This window comes from Lacerta agilis, chromosome 3 (genome assembly GCF_009819535.1).
Source record: "Lacerta agilis isolate rLacAgi1 chromosome 3, rLacAgi1.pri, whole genome shotgun sequence".
NCBI classification, from domain to species: Eukaryota; Metazoa; Chordata; class Lepidosauria; order Squamata; family Lacertidae; genus Lacerta; species Lacerta agilis.
In genome coordinates, this window is record NC_046314.1 from 95,765,981 (window position 1) to 95,789,345 (window position 23,365).

Sequence of the window (23,365 nt, forward strand, 5' to 3'; positions counted from 1 at the left end):
ATTGTATACAAAGAGGCTATAATATAACCGTAAAATTCTGTATAGACACACATAAATGTATGTATATAAACACACACACACTAGTTTCATCAAGAAGAGCTATTGCATTTTCTAATTGGAGATAGTCAAACTTAATCTTTCTGATGTGGCATAATTTTTTTCTAGACCAAGTGTCAAAAGCACTTTTATTTGGAAATCATTGTAGTAGTTTATACTTTAAGGAGATAATAGCCTTAATCTGAACAATTTAAAGGCCAGTGTTTGCTATTTGCTTATTTCTGCTTCTTGCTGTTCAAGAAGCCTGTCATCTGTAGCAGCAGTTATAGTTACCAAAATATGTACAAACCAAAGTTAATTTTCTGTCCCATTAAAAAAACTATAGGTTGAATTTAGAATTTGCCGTCTGCAAATTTGGACTTTGCCTTCTGTTCACGGAAGGCTTTTAATCCAGTGGAGGATCCTGACGGAGGAGGAGGCTGCAACGTTTGCAGATTCTTCCTTCCTCCTGCAATGCTCAGTACCATTTCCCAAATTGTTCCAAAGGGTTTCCCAACCCGCATCCAGAGTGGATTTTCATAGTGCTGCAGGGGAAGGGATAATCAGGAAATGTCACCTCTTCCGCATCAACCAATGGGAGAGTCCCTGAATCTAAGCCTATCTCTAAAGGCATTTAATACATAATCTAGAGCCAAAGGAACCCCTTGCATGTTTGCATTTGGCTAGTTGTCATCATGACAATATAATTATTTATTATTTTAACCAATGGCATTTCCCCATTCTTCCTGTGTGTTTTAGAAATTATTCTATCACCATCACCAGTGCTGCTAGGTACATTGCTTTTGTGCCATTAGTAAGAGGGATGTGGCATGTATGCCTGCTAAAAACAAAACCCCAAGAGGTGTGTTTTTTGTAAAGCAATCTCTCTGCAGCTTCCCCTTACAACCATATTCAAAAACTTCCTTATGGATATCGTCATAGCCTTAGAGCCCTGAGGTGCAGGAGCCTCGACCCAGTGATAACTGTGTGCATACAGAGGTTTGGAATTTAAGCATTCCCAATATTGCTTTTGGGGAGCTCCATGGAGCTGTGCGACACAGCAAGAGTAACAAACTGTGGTTGTCAGTTGGGTTGCCAGAGCGCCCAGATAAAGGGCAGGATTTTGCTTTCTTCGCTCCGATTTTATTGTAGCGTTAGAGCCATATTCTACTTTTTAAGTAAACACAAAACACTACCACCAACCTTGTGTTGAAACAGAATAACTATAGAATAATAAAAGATAAATTCAGCAAAATAGTAATGCAACTTAACGTTCTGTTCACTCTTAAAAAAACGGGGGGCTTAAAATTTCTGGTTTCTTTTTTACCACTTTTTTGTTTTTTTTAAGTGCCAGTTTTAAAATTACTTATTTGTGAAACCCCAGATTCCACGAAGACAGCATTGCCACTTTGGTTCATTTTTGTAGGCATGGGTCCTGTACTTGCTTTCTTATCAATGATAGTGCAGCAGTTGCCTTTCCATCAAGAGGCTGCAAAGAATAAATTCATTGAACTGTAACCATAATGAGATGTCTAAGATAGCAGGGTGTATGTTGCACCAGTCACAGAAATCAATTGAACTAGAATCTGATGGGAAGAATGATAAATTTGACACATACATGTAAATTTGTCTTCTTTTGGTTTTATCTCACAGAATAAAGTTTCTATCAGCTGTACAGAATATTCTGAACCTAAATACCAAAACAAAGCTTACACATTTTGAATATTATGTGAGAGTTTACTTTTAGATAAAGGTTTAGCTGAGACATCTGAAATGTACTTCCATCATATGTGGATTAAATTCCACCTATATTGATTCCAACATTTATGCTGGGTACCCACTGAACAAAGTTCAGCTAAATTAACCTACAGTAGCTAATGTATTTTATTTATTGAACTTGGTTTTAGAGCTCTGAATATTTTAATTGGTAATGCAGTAAAAATATTTTTGTTGTAAAAAAAATGTGAATTTGTTACGCAGCACATGGTCCTGAATCCAGTGAAGACCATTTATTTGTGCATAACTGCTTTGTAGGATTGGTCTCTTTACTTCCTGGATGTCTTTCCATGTTGTCTAAGGTTAAAAGAAAATTTTAGTTGGCAACTATGAAAAAAACAAAACCTGATTCAACAATGTCAGCATAATTGAGCTGTTAGATTTGGGAGGCCTTACAGACTGACTTTACTGAAAGAGGATGTGTCACTTGTTGTCAGTGTGGTATGGATTTTATTTGCTTAAATACTTTCATTTGTATAGTATGTCTCACTTGAAATTGCTTTGTATACATTTTGTAAAAATATTTATAAAATGTTTTGTAAAAAAAGTATAACAAATTGCAGTTTATTTTGTTATGTTGGATAAATACTGTTAAAAGACAACACGTTGGTAAAATATATTGTTAACCCATGGATAGGAAATGTTTAGCTGGAGACTACAAATTGAAACAACCATTGCAATACAGCCAAAGATTTGGGAAAAATGTGTTATCTGTGATTGTCTTGATTTACCCAAGATTAATAACTAGGTTTTGAAAAGGGTTTCTTTTTTAGTTTCAAGTATCACAGTGGCAGTATATTTTTATTACATTTATATCCTGGTTTTCTTCCAAAATGGTATTAAAAACAAATATATATGGGTTTCTAAGTGGATTCTCATCTAGACACTGATCAGACCAAGACCTGCGTAACTTAATTTATAGGCTTTAGATATTCTCCAACAGAGCTGGAAAGGTTCAGAAAGGGACAGCAAAATTGATCCCAGGGCTGGAGCAGCTCTCCTGTGAGGAAAGGGGTTACAACATTTTGTGCTTCAGGAAAAAGAAGTGATTAGGTGGAAACAAGACAGAGGTGTAGTAAGGTTTTCTTTCTGTCTGTTAATGCAAGCCATCTGATGAAGCCAAATGTTGAGAGATTCAAGACAGAAAAAGTACCTTTTGACACTGCATAAATAGTTGAATTTGTGGAAGAGTGAAGTGATGACCACCACCTTGGATGGCATTAAAAGAGGATTAGACAAATTCATGGAATTATGTTTTGCTTCTAACGTTGGAGGCACAGTATACTGAAGTATAGCAGTGGGACTCGTAAGTAAGAACCTAAGAACACAGAGTTCTGTGTCAGGCTAAAGGCCCATCTAGTCCAATGTCCTGCTTTCATGGCGCCAACCTGAGGAGGGCAGAGTGCTGTTTCACTTGTGGGCTTCTCATTGGCAAGTGGTTAGCCAATGTGAAGACAGGATGCTGGACTAGAAAGGCCTTTGGCCGCCAGATCCAGGAGGGCTCTTTAGTCTTAGCACTTCTCATAAGCATTGGGGAAAGAGTGGCTGGGGAAACCCAGTCAGATGGGCGAGATATAAAAATGATGATGATGACGACAACCCATTCCTATTCTCATACCAAGGATTTCTGCCCACGTTCCACCATTACATGCTGCTGGATAGACCTTTCTGATCTGCTGTATGCTGTATTCATTTATTCTACAGCAGTCATCCCTTCACTGGTCTTAAAAGGTGAGGCAATTTGTTCTTTAGACCAAAGAACTACTTGTCTGACAACATTTCATCAACTATTTAAAAATTACGGTAACCTCACCAGCTGGGGTATGCGGAATGGCAGGTTGTGCAGTGCTCAAGGCCTCGTCATTCACCGACCATCGCCCTGGTCTTAATTTTAATATTATGAATTTATTTCTTAGCTGTCCTTTGCCAAGAAGCTGCAGGGCTGCAACACAGTACAAAAACACAGTAACCTTGGGTTAAGAACTTATATTCGTTCTGGAGGTCCGTTCTTAACCTGAAACTGTTCTTAATCTGAGGTACCACTTTAGCTAATGGGGCTTCCTGCTGCCACCACACCGCCGTCGTGCAATTTCTATTCCCATCCTGAAGCAAAGTTCTTAACCCAAGGTACTGTTTCTGGGTTAGCGGCGTCTGTAACCTGAAGCGTCTGTAACCTCGACTTACGAATTTAATCCGTTCCGAATGCACATTCGTAGGTCGAAAAATTCGTAAGTCGAAAAAAGCAATTTCCCCATAGGAATGCATTGGAAACGAAAAATTCGTAAGTCGAGTAAACCGCATCTAAAATTCGTAAGTCGAGTAAACCCCATCTAAAACCGCCAACGGATGTCCATTCGTAAGTCGAAAAATTTGTATGTCAAGTAATTCGTAAGTCGAGGTACCACTGTATTTAAAAACTGAAGCAAATGGCAGTTGCTGCGAAGGACCACTATGGGCAGAATGGGGGCAGAGTGATGTTGCGATCAAGTCCTCCTTGCAGGATTCCCACAGGTGTGGGATCGGTCACTGTGAGAACAGGATACTGGACTGGATGGGCCATTGGCCTGATCCGGCAGGCTCCTCTTATGTCAACAGGAGTTGTTGACAGACAAGACAGGCAGCTTCTCCCTGTGGAGCACCTGGAGAAGGCAGATAATAAACAGCTGGGAAGAAACATAGCTATTAGACTTGAAATTTCACAACTTATAATTCAGGAGGGAAGGAGGAGAGGCATACTGTTGGAGCAACAAGAAAGCAGGGAGAAAATGCCTGGGGGAGGCTGGAGCACCCTGCTGGATGTGGGGAGAGGTGTCATGCTGCAGGCATGGAAGCTACTGGGAAGCTGACTGGAAGGAGGACAGAGGAAAATGGGGGCCTAGTGAGCTACAGGCCAGGCCTGAAGAAGTTAGCCCTCCTCAATCCACAAAGCAGGAAAGCTAGAGTTGCCATATGTCCAGAATTTCCCGTACATATCCGGAATATTGCATTCGGAAGCAGTGTCTGGGCAGAAATCGCTAAAATATCCGGGACAATCTGGACATATGGCAACCCATGTCGACAGTGTCGTTTTGGGCAATTTCCCTTAAAAATAGCTGGAAAATGTCTTTTTGAAGATGCCTGCCTAATATCAATAGCTGAAGTTACATGGGAGCTCCAGTTACATGGGTGTAAAGGAATCTTATTATGGGACTCTGCCAAAATTTGAACTGGTATCTAGATCGCATGCTTACTGCATCTTTGGGAAGACCCGCTGAATTGCATCTACTGACTGATCAGTATCCTACTATTAAGTACAATAGTCAAGGAAACTGCCATTCATGTGAGGAAGCCTCTGATAAATAAACTGCTTTATAGGAAGAGGTGGGGGAAGGAAATTCTGTAGAGGACCTGCAGTTAATGGAGCGTTTGCAGTGAATTCAGCATCACTCTATTGCCATCTGCTGGCAAGTGGCAGGTTGAACATTGTTCATTCTCTTTAAGAACGTTAAGTCACTTTGCAGACTGTCAATATTTCGCTGAAGGATTTCACCACACTTTTATGTTTGCACAATTCAAGTGGATCAAAGTGCCGTGTTGCCTGCAGCAACCAAGCCACATTAAAAACACCCCCCCCGACTTTTGTGGTTTGAAATGTGATGAGGAAATGAGGAAGTGTGGGATCAACAAAGGACTAATGGTAAGGTGTGTAAACAGCACACAATCAAATCAGGATGAATGCTACTTGGATAAGCAGCAAATCCTTGGAAATTTCACTTTCCCAATTTTTGCAATGCAGTTCTCCAGCCAAATACGTATGCAAGAATGTATATGTAGAGGTAAAATCCGCCTATAAGTACATATATTAGTGAAAAAAGCATACAAAAATGGATTGATCTTAGGTGAAATTGCTTTTCAAAAAAAGCACATATTAGCAAAATTGCATATAAACTAATGTATATTAGGAGAAATCTGACTAAAATTCTGCTTAATTTTTAGCAGGAATATTTTTTTAAAAAAACCATTGCAAACTGATGTGGAAATGTGGAGAACTGAACTTAAATTTGGAAAAATGAGAAATTGAGATAAAGTGAAAAGATAAATGCTACAGGTGGCCAGTTGAATTACTGGTAAATGCTGGTTGTTTATTTGAACTCTCTGCTGCCTTTCTGAACTAAAAATCAGGAAACAATTTGCTGTGAACTCTATAAAAACTAGGTTGGCCTTGCTATTAGGAATCATGATACAAAAGATTTTTGTCTGTTGAACATAGAGAAAATTATCTATCCCTCCACAATTGATGCAGGTTTATTTGAGTTTTCAGTCTTGCCACTAGAGGGAGAAACTATACTGTATTACCTTTTGACAAGCTTCAAACTGTAGATATAAAAATGTTGTTTCTCTCAATCCTTGCCTGTTTTGAATTTTTAGAACCAAAGTCAGTTAATATGCATTATATGTATTTGTTGTTCACTACAAAAAGTGTTGCATTCAATACCTAATAAAAATACGTTAAAAGATTAAAAGATAGATATATATTAACTGAACGTGCTCAGTCTGCAATAGGGCACACCCTACCTCACTCAACTAAAAGATGAACACCAATTAAGAGCAAAAATAAAAATGTTTTCTCCTGGCACTAGAATCATAGAGTTGGAAGAGACCACAAGGGCCATCCAGTCCAACCCCCTGCCAAGCAGGAAACACCATCAAAGCATTCTTGACAGATGGCTGTCAAGCCTCTGCTTAAAGACCTCCAAAGAAGGAGACTCCACCACACTCCTTGGCAGCAAATTCCACTGCCGAACAGCTCTCACTGTCAGGAAGTTCTTCCTAATGTTTAGGTGGAATCTTCTTTCTTGTAGTTTGAATCCATTGCCCCGTGTCCGCTTCTCTGGAGCAGCAGAAAACAACTTTTCTCCCTCCTCTATATGACATCCTTCTATATATTTGAACATGGCTATCGTATCACCCCTTAACCTTCTCTTCTAAAGTGATGGTACCAGATGCATCTCTCTGAGAACAGCATTTCACAGTTGGGGCGCCACCACTGAAAAAGCCCAGTCTTGTGTTGCTAGCTTTTGCATCTCTCTCCAAGGGGGCACACAAAGAGGGGCCTCAGATGATGAATGAAGGGTCCAGGTATTGGAGTCCTGATACAAGGCTGTAAGGTTTTATAGGTAAAAACCAGCACTTTGAACTGAGTCATGGTACGAATCTAGACACTCAGGTGTTGGTTTCATGTAGGGCATAAATGCATAGACTTTGGAGCGAGGCTGAGCTTTTAGGCCTCCTTCCCCTGATCTCATATCCTCTTCCTGTGTCAACTACCTGTTGGGGATGGTAGCCAATAACAAAAGCTAAATGGGTGATTGTGTAGGTTCAAACTGTGCTTGTAAAAGGAGAACTTCAAAGCCATCACCCATCACAGTGAGACCCACTTGCTGAGGAACAACTGGGAGCGCATAGTAAACTCCCATACAACACGAGAATAAGTTTTAGAGTTAGCTAAATACACCCTGCCACACCTGGACATGCATTCCAGGAGGCTGAATTTCTGAACCGTTTTCTGATACATATGTTATAAAGGCATGCCACATTTCTATAAAGTCATTTTTCATTTGCTATCCATTCGATGTTTCTATTGTCCGGACATTTTGTCTCCAAACAGATAACTGCAAATTACCCAAACCCTTCCAATTTTCAGCAATCATTTAACAAGCTGCAGCCAGCAGAAAGGCAATCAATTCTTTTTGTAGAAGGTTCTTCTGCTCAGCCTTGATAACTGTTAACAAAGCGAATTGAGGGATACACTGAACAGCCTGTTTCATTGTTAAGCAAGAAGCACATACTTCAGTTCAAATAGCCTTGTGAGCACTTTTCCCTGTGATTATCATTTCACTTCTATGCGTAAAAAAAAAACATTTTGTGTTTGGAACCCGATTCTTGGCACAGAACTTCTATCATGAGTACCAGTTTGGAAAGAAATCAACAATTTCCACATGATTTCCTAGAACGGAATGCGGGACTTCGATCATATATTTGGAAGCCAGTGCAGAAAGCAATGAATCCAAGTTGCATTTGGAGCGGCTTTGTGAACAAGCTGGATCAGCCCATTTTTCCTTTCTGTCATAGATACAGCAAAGTTTTCTTGCTCTTCAAAAACTGTTTGTCCATCCACGCTTTGAAAAATAATGATCAAGTGGCTGGCTTTTTTAAAACTGGCACACATTGTTTCTAAATACCTCAGCAGCTATGATGGTTCCAAACTTAAATTTGCTAGCATCTTGCTACATTTCACACACTGAAGTATTTTTTTTCGGTGCAAGTGACGCAATTTCCCACGTATATTTTACATAATTTATATTTTTATTAAGAATAACATGAAAGAATACAAACAACAATAAAAGGTACAGTCATGATGTCTATAAGGCAGAAAAGAATAGCAGCATGTTACATTAATTAACCAAGCCAAAAAGACATATGAGTGTTGAGGTTCCTTCGGGTGACAGTTAATAAAAGAAATAAACATAAACCAATCAGCAATTCAAAGTATTATTTTAATTCTCCATGCAACACTCTACAGTGTTGTGCAAGTTTATCAGCCAGAGCCAAGTACCATAGCCCTATCATACAGCTGAATCTTACCCGAGCACTTGTGCTGCCCACCACAGCAACTGAGGGCAGCAGACCAGTTTTAGCGGGCGGGCAGACACAGGCCAGGTCACGTGGCACACAGAATCATGTCCCCCAGTAACCCCAATACCTCTCCACTGCTCGCCAGCAGATGGCTCACTGTCTAATAGCTGGTCCGGCCCACTGCGCTGGTAGATCTTTGATTTTCCTCTCAACTTTGTTTGAAAGCTAAATGCAGCTCATGCTACAAGAGAGAGGCCACTAATGTGACTGGGGGAGTTGGGGGTGGGGTGGGGGAATGGGAGCATTAAACTCTTCCCCCCTGCATGCTTTCCCAGTCTAAATTGCCCTGCTGAAGCGATCTGCTCCACAGGAAAAAAATAATACATGCATCTATGCCATGCCTGCATTTTCACCCTATAGAGAATATGGTGTGTGTGTGTGAGAGAGAGAGGGCAGGGAGGTTAAATCAGGAAAATGGTGTCCCTGTGACCGTATTTAGTAAACAAAACAAAACAAAACAAAACAAAACAAAAACCCCTGGAAAATCATTCCTAGCTCTTCCATCATAAGATGTAGTTTGCTCTGAGTATGGAAGTAGTACCCAAGACTCAGTTTCATCTGCTTTCAGCGTGCTCATTTTCGCTCTACGTCTGTATCCAAGTGGCTCGTCAGTAACAGCAAATGTGCAAATAAACAGTAGACTTCAATTATCTGTTGCTAATTATCACTCAAATCTGATTTGCACACACTTCAAAAGAGCCCATATCGTTCCATTTAGTTATTTGCTTCAGTCTGATGGGTCTGTAATTCAAACCAAACGTGGGTCAACTGCCAGCCGGCAATGAAAGGAATGTGTTTATCCATAATCGTATCTTTTGAACATGTATCTGTGGTTCATGAAGTCACTGGGGAGGCAAATTTACCGGTACGTCGTTCCTCAAATTGACATTGCTTGCTTGGGTCAGTTGTTAAAATGGTTTAAGCAACTTTGCAGAGTGGAAGCTTCCCCCCCCCCCTTTCGACAGGCACCAGGAGAAGCAGTGGAAAGAGAAGCAAGCAACTGGAGTAAAAGCAGATCAGCCTTGGCCTTCCCCACGATAGGACTCAGAAGAGGACAAGGGCTAGAGATGGGGGGGGGTGGCCGGTTCCAGTTGGGGTGTGCACAGTGATTTTCTGGAATGATCAGAGGACTTTCTGCACAGATTTGGATCCCTTCCAGAAACAGCACATGAACTACACTTTGTTATGAAGTTTAGGGGGAGGCAGACTCCCCATAATCCTAAATTTAGTAAACGGTAGAACTGGTAGGGACCCAGGTGGCGCTGTGGGTTAAACCACAGTGAAAGATACTCGGAGTCCAGTGTGACTTTCATGCTCTTTATTCAGCTCATAGTAGTGAGGAATGCAGTTCCCCCAAAACGTTTGCTTTATATACACTATTTACACAATGGGCCCCACGTGATTGCCTAATTCCGGGATACTCCTGTATGCCAATCAGAGTGTGGATTCACTTCCACCTGGAGCTGGATTGGGTGGCTCCTGCAGACCAATCAGACTGCTGCAATCTCAATCCTATTGTTCTGGGGCCAATCAGACTGCTGCAATCTCAATCCTATTGTTCTGGGACCAGTCAGACTGCTGCAATCTCAATCCTATTGTTCTAGGACCAATCAGACTGCTGCAGTTTGGATCCTATTCAACTCAGTACATAACACACAGAGTCTAGGGCTTGCTGATCAGAAGGTTGGTGGTTTGAATCCCTGCCACGGGGTGAGTTCCCGTTGCTTGGTCCCAGCTCCTGCCCACCTAGCAGTTCGAAAGCACATCAAAGTGCAAGTAGATAAATAGGGACTGCTCCAGCGGGAAGGTAAACGGCGTTTCTGTGCACTGCTCTGGTTTGCCAGAAGCGGATTTGTCATGCTGGCCACATGACCTGGAAGCTGTCTGCGGACAAACGCCGGCTCCCTCGGCCTATAGAGCAAGATGAGCGCCGCAACCCTAAAGTCGGACACAACTGGACATGATGGTCAGGGGTCCCTTTACCTTTACCTTTAGAACTTAGCTAATACAGTGGTACCTCGGTTTTCGAACGTCTCTGTTGATGAACATTTCGGTTTTCAAATGCTGTAAACCCAGAAGTAAAGCCCTGTCGGGGTTTGGGTGCTGGAGCTCCTCGTGCACAAACTTGGACTGCTCATGCACGAGGTACCAGTAGCGGGGAAAGCGGCCAGCGTTCCGCGTGCTTTTGAGCACGGGCGCCGGCCAAGTCTCACAATCCGAAGGAAACTGAGTAAGCCGGGTGATGACTCCGAAGGTGCATGAGTTCTTAATTGCCTTCTAACCAAAATATTGCCTCGAGAAATAGAGGATACCCTGAATCTGAATAAGTAGATCAACTCAAGGAAATTAAAAATTTTACCTTAAACCTTTTACTCCCCTTTTTACCCCAAAGAAAGACAGACACCGGTTATATCTTTAGTGGCTTTGGCAGAACCCGCGTAGGCTCGTCCCCTAAGCTAAGTTCTCCTAAGCTCAAAGTCCCTGCGCGCCCAATCTTCCGCGAGGCTAACTAAATAATACTAAAACCGAAATATCTTCCGCGAGCCTAGCCCTAGGCTAAACCTAAAAGAAACCTAACTAAAGCTAAACCGAATGATCTTCCGCGATCTAACTCTAACTAAAGGAAAAACCCATCCAACCCGTCCAGCCCGCTCCCAATATCCTTAAACTAAACCCTGAACTTAACTAAAACCCAACTAAAGCAAAACGTGAATGAACGTGCCTAAGCGGGGAGCCTCAGCCTTTTATTTAGGAACAAACGTGACATCATGATCAATGCCTTAACCAATAAAATCACTGTTGCTGCCCTCCAAAAAGGCGGGAAGCAAGTTTAACGCTCATTAATAACTTTGAACATGACCGGAACTATAAAATAAAGGCGGATTAATCTCATTGGTGAACCAAACTATTCATTCTTACTTTCGCTTTCGCTTTTGCGCGTAGTGATACCAAAAGTAGTTCCCGAAAACCTCATTAAACAAATAAATAAATGTGGATCCTATGGCGGATCCGTGCAACGTATCCCGACAAAGCCCTAAACAGCCTCAGTCCTGTATACCTGAAGGAGCATCTCCACCCCCATCATTCAGCCCGGACACTGAGATCCAGTGCCGAGGGCCTTCTGGCGGTTCCCTCACTGCGAGAAGCAAAGCTACAGGGAACCAGGCAGAGGGCCTTCTTGGTAGTGGCGCCCGCCCTGTGGAACTCCCTCCCTTCAGATGTCAAAGAGATAGACAACTATCAGACATTTAGAGGACATCTGAAGGCAGCCCTGTTAAGGGAAGCTTTTAATGTGTGATATTTTAATGTATTTGATTTTTGTTGGAAGCAGCCCAGAGTGGCTGGGGAAATCCAGCCAGATGGGCGGGGTACTACTACTACTACTACTACTACTACTACTACTACTAAGCTTCAGTTTTCAAACACGCCTTGGAAGTCGAACGTTTTTCGTGGCTTCTGCTGTGTGTAAGACCCTGAGGCCTAGCTGTTGGCTTTTGAGGTTTTGGTTTTCGAACGTTTCAGAACTCGAATGGTCTTCCAGAACAGATTACGTTTGAAAACCGAGGTACCACTGTATTTGGAGTATGGAGGGAAGATACAGTATGTACGATGCTCTTAAAAAAGCAACAGTCTCTGAGTTGTATCTACTCTGACCTTGGAGTAGAGAACTGCAGGCCACAAACTGCTTGTAGAAAATGCATTCTTCCCCAGTTCTCTGGGAAGGAGGAGATGGCAAACCACTAAAATGTTGACGAACCTCAAGCAAATCATTTGCAAAATGCAGAATGTTCATTGCAACCTTGGTCTTTTAACATCAGAAAATTATCCAGTAGCTGACATATGCTATAATTTGTGGCCGTGAATACCATTCCTTAGGAATATTCCTCTCATTTTTGGGTCACTGCCTGATAGCCAACTGGACTGTTTCTAATGTCATAACCATTATTGTGCACACACACTAACCAGCAATGTAGCTCATGCCACACCTTGAATTCTAGTCTGTTGTCAGTGGAATGAGTCGCAAGGGGCCAGAAGTAAGGATAGCAGGCAAATATGTCAGTTTTCTCAGTTTCTCATTTTTCCTGTGTTAAGTACAGTTCCCCACATTCCCACATCAGTCTGCATTTTTTTAAATTAAGTAAAAAAATGCCTCATAAGGATTCATCGGCATTTTATTGTGAATTTCTCCTAATATACATAAATCTGTATGTGATTTTGCCTAATACTTATGTTTATACAAAGCAATTTCCCTTAATATTGTTGTATGCCAACCCAATCTATGAGCAGTGTGAGATTCCAGGGATTCCAGGCACTTACCCAGAGTTTGGTTTCCTCAGAATGAGGAACAATGGAGACAGTGGTGTCTTTATGATATATGGTTTATTTACACATATATCCAACTGGAGCCTACAATGGAGGGGCCTCCAGTATTAACACTCCAAGAAAGTCTTACTTAGTCACAACCTTGGATTCCAGCAGAAATCAGGCATGACTCTGCCTCTCTCAGCTGCCCAGCCTGCAGCTTCCAGCTTCTAGCACACATAACTCAACTCTCAACCCTGGCCTTTTGCTTTCTGTCTACCAGTGTTGCGGGAGGGAGGTCTGCCCATTTTCTGTCTGGCACAAAGCCACTTTCTTTGTTACCTTAATGACACATACTCAGAGAGCCATTATCTCACCAGGAAGTTAGCCTGGCTATTCCAGGAATTGAATCCATGTTGGATTCAGGAATTAGAACGGGATTTAGGCATACAGTCTACCCCCCAACTCATAACAGTTAAATGCATTTTTGGGGGTATATTAGTCACATTAATATGCAGTCATATTCATGCTTCATCCTAGTGTCTACATTTCTCTGCACATTACTTGGCTGAAGAAGTACACCACAAATTTCAGAGAAAGGTGAATTTCCAAGGATGGCCATGCTTTAGTTTGCATAACGTAATGTGTGTAATTTATACCCCATCCATCTGACTGGGGATAGTGATTCAGCAAGTGATTTCAGCTCTCTGACATAGCAGGCAGGAGACAGCTTCTTCATGTAACACTCTTTATTCAAGTAAACAAGACTGGGGAACTGAGGAGAGGGAAGCTACATTTATAGGGACAGTAGACTGGCTTGAAAGGATACATTTTGGAGGGAACAATCTCAAGCAATCACAAGTCTGCCTTTTGGTGGGAACCAATAAGTCTGAGGATCCAAATGCAGCAACTTGAATGAACCAATAGTAGCTGTTCCTTCTGGAACAGGAAGGCAGTTACGTTTCCCCTAATGTGAATACAGACAATAGTAATACAGATATGATAACCCTTGAATCAATACACAACATCCACACCCTCCAACATTTCTCCGATGAAAATAGGGACATCCTAAGGAAAAGGAGGACATTCCAGGATCACATCAGAAACTGGGACGGCTTCTGTAAATCCAGGACTGTCGCTGGGAAATAGGAACACTTGGAGGGCCTGGTACTGTAGGTCATATGGCTTCCCTAAGAGACAAGGAGGAAGGGGAAAAGAGCCGTGAGATTTACCTTCCTCTCTCCTGTTCAAGTGAAATAGGTTCTTAATTATAAACAGTGAGGCCCCAAGCAAGGGACTGAAATGAAGGGCAACTGCAGTGACCTGCAGGCAGAACCAATCAATGTTGACAGATTTAACAACATAAGCACCAAGGGCGACATGCCAGTCTTCTCCTGGACAAAGAGCAGGGATGGTCGCAGGAGAAGCTGTTATGTACATCATGGAACACACGATGCATTTAGAATGAAAACATTTGCTTATCAGTGGAAGCACTGTAATGTCAAACATACGGTGGCCACTTGATATTTTAACCTTACCTCCGAGAGACGAGAAAATTAGATAGCTGGTTTTATTTAGGGCCTTCAGAGTCTGTGAATATGAAAGGTTGGGCTTAGTTAAAGTGGGACATAAGCTTCCTGACAAAGCTGAGGGAGCTGGAGAAACATGTCTGTGTTCTCTGGCTCTGTCACTATTTATTTAGAGGAGCACCATTGGTGGCACTGTGGATTAAACCACTGAGCCTAGGGCTTGCTGATCAGAAGGTTGGCAGTTCGAATCCCCACGACGGGGTGAGCTCCCGTTGTTCTGTCCCAGCTCCTGCCAACCTAGCAGTTTGAAAGCACATCAAAGTGCAAGTAGATAAATAGGTACCACTCTGGCGGGAAGGTAAACGGCATTTCCGTGCGTTGCTCTGGTTCGCCAGAAGCGGCTAAGTCATGCTGGCCACATGACCCAGAAGCTGTACGCCGGCTCCCTCAGCCAATAAAGCTAGGTGAGCACCGCAAACCCAGAGTCATTCGCGACTGGACTTAACTGTCAGGGGTCCCTTTACCTTTATTGGTGTAACACAGTGTTTTCCAAATTTGGGTCTTGGACTACAGTTCCCATCATCCCTGATCGTGTTGCTAGCTAGGGATGATGCAAGTTGGAGACCCAAGTTTAGGAAACACTGGAACATTTTGTAGTGGTTTTTAAAATATCCAAGGTTAAACACAGAAGAAGGGGACAGGAAGAACCATGACAATGCTTCTTGCTTGCCTGGACAGAGGATAGAGAGGGATGTGTTAGGGTGAAGAAACTGGCCAAATGTACAAAGGTAAAATTCACATTTATTGGTTTGCTCACTTTCGCCTCACCCACCTGGCCTTGGAAAGTTACCTAGAAAGGAATGTGGGCCTCAGGCTTGAAAACGTTTCCTACCCCTGAGATAGAAGATTGATTCAGATGTAACACCAAAGCATGATTTGGCACTACACCAACAAACCCTGTCCCTGTGCAGTCCCAATCCAACCTTGGATTCCAATCCTGGATTACAGAGTTTGTACAAACCATAGTTTACCGCTTCTGGCCTATGGTGTATTGTAACCCAGGAAGCCTGAAAGCTGATTGCTGGAAAAAAGCTTACAAACATTGATGAGTGTCCAAGCTGGGATAAATTATTGCTAAGGGATGAAGGCGAAGATGTCCATGGTTATGTAAATGGGAGAGGAGAAGAACTAAGGAACGCGGAAGTAAAGAGAGACATGATAAAATGCACAGAAGCCAAAGAGTTCTAGGTAAAATGCCCATGCCAGAGACATTGAGAGAGAGAAATCACGTAAAGGTGTTTGTGGCCAATGCTAGAAGCCTCCAGGTCAAGGTTGGAGTCCTAAAGGACAGCAAAGCTATCCTAGAGACACTGACTGGAAAATAGGAATTGTTCCCTGCAAATAGGGGCAATTGGAGAATATGACAGTCATAATATGATCCTAAACAAAGATGAAATTTAAAAGAGGTGTCCCATGACAAAGACCAAGTATATCAGTATAATTGTGTTAGGAGAAAGGCTTTAATGATGGTTAGGAATTTGTGCTTCTGCCATCCACTTCTATAGAAAATGATGCAGGCTATGCATTACTCTAGCCATGGCACTAGTATCCATTGCTTAATACTCATAATAGAAAATTAATGCTGGAAAACTCCATGTAACAAGCTCTCGCGTTACTAAGCCCTTTCTTAAGCTGAAATTCCTCCTGCCTAGGGATGAACTATTGAACTCTTCTAACATTTCTGGAAGCCCGGATTTAGAAAAACTCTGGCATTCTCCCAAGATGTTTATACCTGCATGCAGATAGGCACGTTAAGATGGTACATGGTGCCTATATTTGGAGGATAAGTTCATTGACAGCTGCTTTTTTTTGCATTAGGGAGAAGCAAGCAGTTCCCCAGCTGAAGCCTCATTCTATCAAAAAACATTTTCCCCTTGTTACCACTTCCATAGAAATCAAATGAGAACCATGTTGCTTTGCGGTAGGCACCAGGGATGAAGGATTTCTCTGGCAGGATCCCTTTGCTGAAATAAAGGGAATAAAACAGGGGTGGAGAGCCTCTGGTTTGTTGGGTGCTATAAGCAGAGACTTGCTGGATCCTGTTCTTACAGTAGCCAACCAGATGCCAATGGGAAAACAAGAGAACTTGCTTCACTTGTGATTCCCAGCAACTGGTATTCGGAGGCTTATTAGGGCTGATGAAAATTCTAATTCCTATCAACCCCAGCCAGCATGGGATAATGGGCATTGTAGTCCAACAACAGTGGGAGAGCTCCATCCCTGAGTGAAGATTTGATGTGATTGATTATATTTCTGTGCCGCTTTTCATTTGAACGAATCTCAAAGCAGCTTGCAAATAATAAATAACAGTAATATAACAAAACATGGTAAAGGTAAAGGACGGTTAAGTCCAGTTGAAGGCAAATATGGGGTTGTGGGGCTCATCGCGTTTCCGGCCCAGGGAGCCGGTGTTTGTCCACAGGCAGCTTTCCGGGTCATGTGGGCAGCATGACTAAACCGCTTCTGGCGCAACGGAACACCGTGACAGAAACCAGAGCGCATGGAAACGCTATTTACCTTCCTGCCACAGCAGTACCTATTTATCTACTTGCACTGGCGTGCTTTTGAACTGCTAGGTTGGCAGGAACTGGGACAGAGCAACTGGAGCACACTCCATTGTGGGGATTCGAACTGCTGACCTTCCGATTGGCAAGCCCAAGAGGCTCAGTGGTTTAGACCATAGTGCCACCCGCGTCCCTTATAAAGCATGACATCACAAGTACAGCATAGATCGTATAAAATAATTGACAAATCATCAACAAAACAATCATAATTTATTAATCTGACACTGTTCACAAAACAGCAACTAAAAATTAAGATAAACATCACAATTGCAGCAAAAGTCACATAATATAATAAATCAATATACCATTTATAATCTATAAAACAATATTAACAACATTAACAAAATAGCAACTAACAAAAAAGCTACACACTGTTTAGTTCATACACACACTCTCCACACCCCCATGACTCATAGTCTTTCACTCCATTTAGTTTATTCAAATACTCATAAAATACTATATTGCCCATTGTTAAGCCAGCCGGGGTCCTTGAGTAGTGGGCCATTGTTGAGACGGTGGGGTTCTTGGGCCTTTCACCAGTAGTAAGGTGAATGTTGCCTGGGTAGCCTGCTCTGGCATTGTTGATGAGGAACTCGCCCACATCTCTCTCCTGATTGTCAAGGTCCATTCCTACTTGAAGAAGTCTGAGATGAGCCTTTCCCTCCAGAGTGGTGAGTCACAGCTACACTCAGTGCAGAGGCTGACCAGAAGGTCCGGCAGTGTCTCAGGACACTCTCGCCAAGCCATGACCTGTCCACCAGCAGCTGTTCTGCAGCTGCACCTTGGCTGACATGGTGGCAGAGAAAGCTAATGGGAGTGAGCGGGGAAGCTAGTTGAGTCCACCAGGCAGGAAGGAGAGGCCATGATAAAGATGCTGAGGGAACTTCAACAGGGTCCTGGTGGCCTAGATGAGCTCGCAGCCAGTTGATTTGTCTCGGCGTCCAGGCTGCTGCCCATGGAAGTCTTGAAGCAGAGGGCATCGGTCGGCAGGGCGTGAAGGATGAGATGCAAGAAGCAAAAACATACCTGTGTTCCTGGACAGCTCCCTATATTTTCAGAGATTTATTATACAAGAAAAGTTGTTAGTGGATTTTTGCCCCCAAATCTCTGATTTCCTCCCCGCAAAGGTGATGCCTTGTTAAAAGGCCAGGGCTTATTGATTTCAAAGCCAGAAGGTAGAGTTGAATGAATAATGAACAGCAGCTGCTGGAAACACTTTGTGGCAGCCTTGGGACTGTCTTTCCCTATGTTGCAATTACACTTTGACTGACCTCCAAGAATAACGAACAAGAGTACCCAACTGGATCATAAGCTCTGTGTCTGTGTTGTCCAGAGTAGGTGTAACGTTTCACATCCACGGGGTCCTCTGTGTCAGTTGAACATTATACCACTGTACACCCGTCAGGCTTGCAAAGCTAACTCTCAATCCTTTATTTTTATGTTCTGATTCAGCATTTCTTTGCAAGCTGTGCTGAAAGTGCAGATAAGATTTTCCATCTCCGAAGAAGAAGAAAGCTCTCTCTTATTTTCTGAAGGCAACAGCGTGTGTGTCAGTTGTTTATGGCCTGACTAAGAGCAGGTGCTTTCTAGTTTACAGCAAGCGGGGAAATATGTTACTTGGGGATTGCGAGGAGATTGTGGATGGTGGTGGTGGGAAATATCTGCTTTATAAATTATTGTCGTGGAGTGCCAAAGTAAGCTCAAGCACTCAGGTTTTCATCCATAACTCCTGTCGATCTGAATGGCAATTTGATCTGTCTGTTTTTAATGGGGCGTGAAATGCGATGTCAGCCCCGTTCTCCAGGTTTGTACGAGGAGCTGAAGCAAACCTAGCAACTTAGACAACTGCTGCTTTGGTGTTTACATTCCCTCTGTCTCTCCCACTTATGTATATTTGTGCATATCTGATGAATGGGCTCCAATCTACCAAAGCTTACGCCACAAGGAATCTATGAGTTCACGGTGATGCAAAGTTCCTTTTTGTCTGGTGCCGGGAAAGCCCATGACTCGGGGCCCCCCAGTCATGAGACTTCCCCAGGGGTCAAGGGTAAGCTGGAGCCAGACCTCTTCTACACCTTCCCCTTTTAAAGGGAGGAACTACCGGTACATAAGAATTAAATCCAGAATGCACCTGCCAGACTGGTGATTGGGAGTCGCCGCCGGGACCGTATAACACTGGTTCCAAATGAACTACATACTAGGCTCCCAGTACGTTTGCAAGCACAATCCAAAGTTTTGGTGTTAAAGCCCTAAACGGCTCCAGCCCTGTATACCTGAAGGAGCGTCTCTACCCCTTTCGTTCAGCCCGGACACTGAGGTCCAACTCCGAGGGCCTTCTGGTGGTTCCCTCACTGTGACAAGTTACAGGGAACGAGGCAGAGGTTCCCAAGTTTTCCTGAGGGGAGCCATGGCAGCTCAACTGGGATCAAATAGATAAAACTGTACGGCACAGAAACCTGCATGGTTTGGAAACATTCCCAGATATTGACTCTGAACTTGGAGCTGATCACTCAACAAAGGCTTTGTTGTTGTTGTTGTTGTTCAGTCGTTCAGTCGTGTCCGACTCTTTGTGACCCCATGGACCAGAGCACGCCAGGCACGCCTATCCTTCACTGCCTCTCGCAGTTTGGCCAAACTCATGCCAGTCGCTTCGAGAACACTGTCCAACCATCTCATCCTCTGTCGTCCCCTTCTCCTTGTGCCCTCCATCTTTCCCAACATCAGGGTCTTTTCTAGGGAGTCTTCTCTTCTCATGAGGTGGCCAAAGTACTGGAGCCTCAACTTCAGGATCTGTCCTTCTAGTGAGCACTCAGGGCTGATTTCTTTGAGAATGGATAGGTTTGATCTTCTTGCAGTCCAAGGGATTCTCAAGAGTCTCCTCCAGCACCATAATTCAAAAGCATCAATTCTTCGGTGATCAGCCTTCTTGATGGTCCAGCTCTCACTTCCGTACATTACTAAAGGCTTTGTAGTGAGTGACCAACTTGAGTGGTTTCAGGACTGCAGCGAAAGGGTCTTAAGCGCTGGTATCGGCAAAGATGAATGAATGACACACCTCATTTCTGCCGTTGCAGCACTTTAAACAACAAGAGGCAATTTCTCAAATAAGCAGATTTCAAGTCCTTCAGGGCCTTATAAGTTACGGCCAAGTAACAACACAGAGCATTCCATCCAGAAACCTCGCAGCAGATCCCCGGGTACTTTTGCAAAATATTCTTTGCACACAAGACTGCCATTCTTTTTTGTACCAGATCTGATTTCTTCAAGGTTTCAGTACCTAGCTTCTTGCACAGGCCATCACGTTAATCCAACCGCAAGGTGCCAAAGGCATGGTTAGCTGAAGCTATGCTTCTCTACCAGCGAAGGAAAGACCCTAAGTGCAGTTGTCGAGAGCAGCCTGCCTTCCCCTTGAGGCCTTGGAGCACATTCTCAAAGCCATTCCAGCCCATAGCAGTTGCAGTTGTTCTTAAGTTCATGCTAATATCCTGCTATTGCAAGGGTGGGAAACATTTTTCAGCACAAGGGCCACATTCCCACCAGGGCATCCTTCTAGGGACCATGTGCCAGGGTGGGCAGGGCCAGAGGCAAAAGTGAGCAGGGCAATGCATGCAAATTTTAACTTAGTACAATAGGCCTACACAACCTCCCACACCTCTTTCCATAGGTGTCAAGTCTCTGGGGCCCTGAGCATCCACAAAATTCTCCATGAAGGGGCCGGGTATCCACAAATTTCGGTGCTAGGGCTATGGGACACGGGGCCAAGTCATTTAAGGTCATTCAAGGTTACATTGCAGCAAGGCAACTAGGTTGGTATTTAATATGGTATTTTCACAAACATATGCATTTTAAACACACCACTTTCTCATAATGTACACATTTTGGGTTCAAGAACCGCATTACAAAAATCAAACAAGCATGAATTTTGGAGAAAAGCTGCATTTTAGTCCTTGTGCTTTTTCGAGGAGTGCGATTGACACAGCTTCATGTTAAATATGATCTGAACTGAATTTCCCTTCTTCTTCTTCTTCTTCTTCTTCTTCTTCTTCTTCTTCTTCTTCTTCTTCTTCTTCTTCTTCTTCGTTTCAGAATGCTGTCTTGGTTGCTGTCTGCCTATTTTAGTGTGAACCATGCCTATTTTATTTCAAACTACACCCAAAGCTACGTTTAAAGAACCCACATTAATTTCCTCTGGAGCCTTATGGAAAAGAAAAGAAAAGAAAAATCAAGAGTGAGGCAGAGTTGTGGTGACAACCTTTTCAACATGTTGGGAGAAAAAACCTCTGGTCACACATGGCAGGCAGATCCTACAGGAGTGTACAGAGCCAAGCTTGTTCATTAACTTTCCCTTTGCGAATGTGCTGGCCAGATAACTTTGCTGGTCACACTTAATGTACCATCACATGCCTGGTGGGGAGTGGGGGGTCAAATATTAGCAATATCCAGCTGCAGTTCAGGCTGGATTTCAATAAGGCTTCAAACCTGACCATGAAATCCTAATATTTTGGGGCATTATAAATCTCTGCTGTCTCGCATGCCGCATGAAGCACTCATAAAAAGGATAGACTGATTCTGTTGGCTGGTGCACGACGCAGCTAGGAGTTTTGGAGATCATTCCCAGCTTCTCAGTGTTAGCCTTAATAACACAATCCTAAAGCAACTGTTTGAGACAAAAACAACCAAGCCATTGTATGTCAGGGCTAAGATACGATCACAGACAGCTCCTGCTCAGCAAGATCTAAGAGAACGCAGATAGCCAGGAAAAGTCTAGAAAACAGCTCTCAGCTTGAGATGATTATGGAATCATGCAAGTGCCCATGTAAAGGAAAGTTTCCCTAGGTCAGCAGATGATTCAAGAATATTAGGTGCATGAAATGTTAGGAGCCTAGTTTACCGAGGTTAGTAGATAATTTGAGAATATTGGGTACAAGAAACTGATGAAAAATGACTGGCGCACACTATGCTATCCCAGAGGGATAGTATTATAGGAATAGGAATAGGGATAGGAATAATTTTTCGGTCAAGTACATTTTCCAACATACTTGGAATTTTGCTTCGGCTACATTGCAGCGTAAACATACCTTATACAAACACTGTTCCACTCACAATACAATGACACAGCAAAGAAACCCCACCCATAACTGGCCTCCCCTTCCGCTACACAACTATGAATTTAACAATTTAATGGCACAAGGGAAAAAACTGTTCCTGTGCCTCTCCCATGCTACCCAAGGGGGGGGGGTAATAAACAAGAAAGCACCGAGCTCAGTCTGTGAAGCTCCCATGCCTTTGTGTCCTCATATTCAATCAAAAAGAGTAGCTGTTTTCAGACATTCTCATGAATACATGTCAAGAGAGCGGCTTGTGGGTGTAGATAATAGGGCTGCTTCCAAGTTATTGTCTCTCCCTAAAGTGCTCTGTGGGAGATTCCTCCTATGTCAATGGGTTGCCCCATTCACACTAGGGCCCCCTTCCACTCATTTCCTTAAACATCTGGACTGGGACATTGTGCTCACTTAAAATAGCGGACAGCTGACAGAGGCTGGGTCTGAGACACCACCCACCATTTAAAGTGCCCATAATGCCCTGGTGCTATACTACATTGGTCATGTTGTGAGAAATTCAAAATGGCGGCAGATTAGCTTCCACAGTGAGGGAACAAATCAAGTGGGTCTCCCAGGGTATGTGGACCCTGAAGGATGCTCTAAGATGCAAAATATTGCTGCTGGCCCAGAATATTGGTTGTTATTATTATTCTTACTTATTAAATTTGTGGATCTCAGGGCAGTTCACATCATAAAAATACAAGATAGAAACGTGAAATATGTCATGAAAGCAACAAACAAACAAAAAACCCCACAAACCCACTCGCTTCCACAAATATATTTAAAAGAGTATAGGATGTTATTCAGTCAAAGGCCTGATTGAAGAGGTACCTTTTCACCTGGGGCCTAAAGGCATATAATGAAGGTGCCACCCAAATTTCCTGGGGAGAACATTCCACAAGCAAGGGGCCACTGCAGTAAAGGCCCATTCTCATGTTGTCTCCCTCCAGACATTTTGTGGAGGAGGCACACAAAGATGTGTGGAGAAAGCCTTCCTTGCACACAGTTGTACATCCATATAAGAAGAGCCCTGATGGATCAGGGCAATCACCCATCAAGCCCATCACCCTGTTCTCCCATTGACCAACTGGATGTCTATGGGAAGCCAACAAGCAGGAACCGAGCACAACAACACTATCTTGAGATTCTCTTTTTTCATATATTTTTTTTATTTTCAGAATAACAGAAAAGAAATACATATTATTAACATATATTCCACAAGTCAATACAAATACTGTACTCCGCCGAGCTTGTGACTTCCTTCCTTCTCGCCTCTGGTTTTCATTTTTCCATCGTTCGTCAGCTTTCCTAGGTCTGTCTC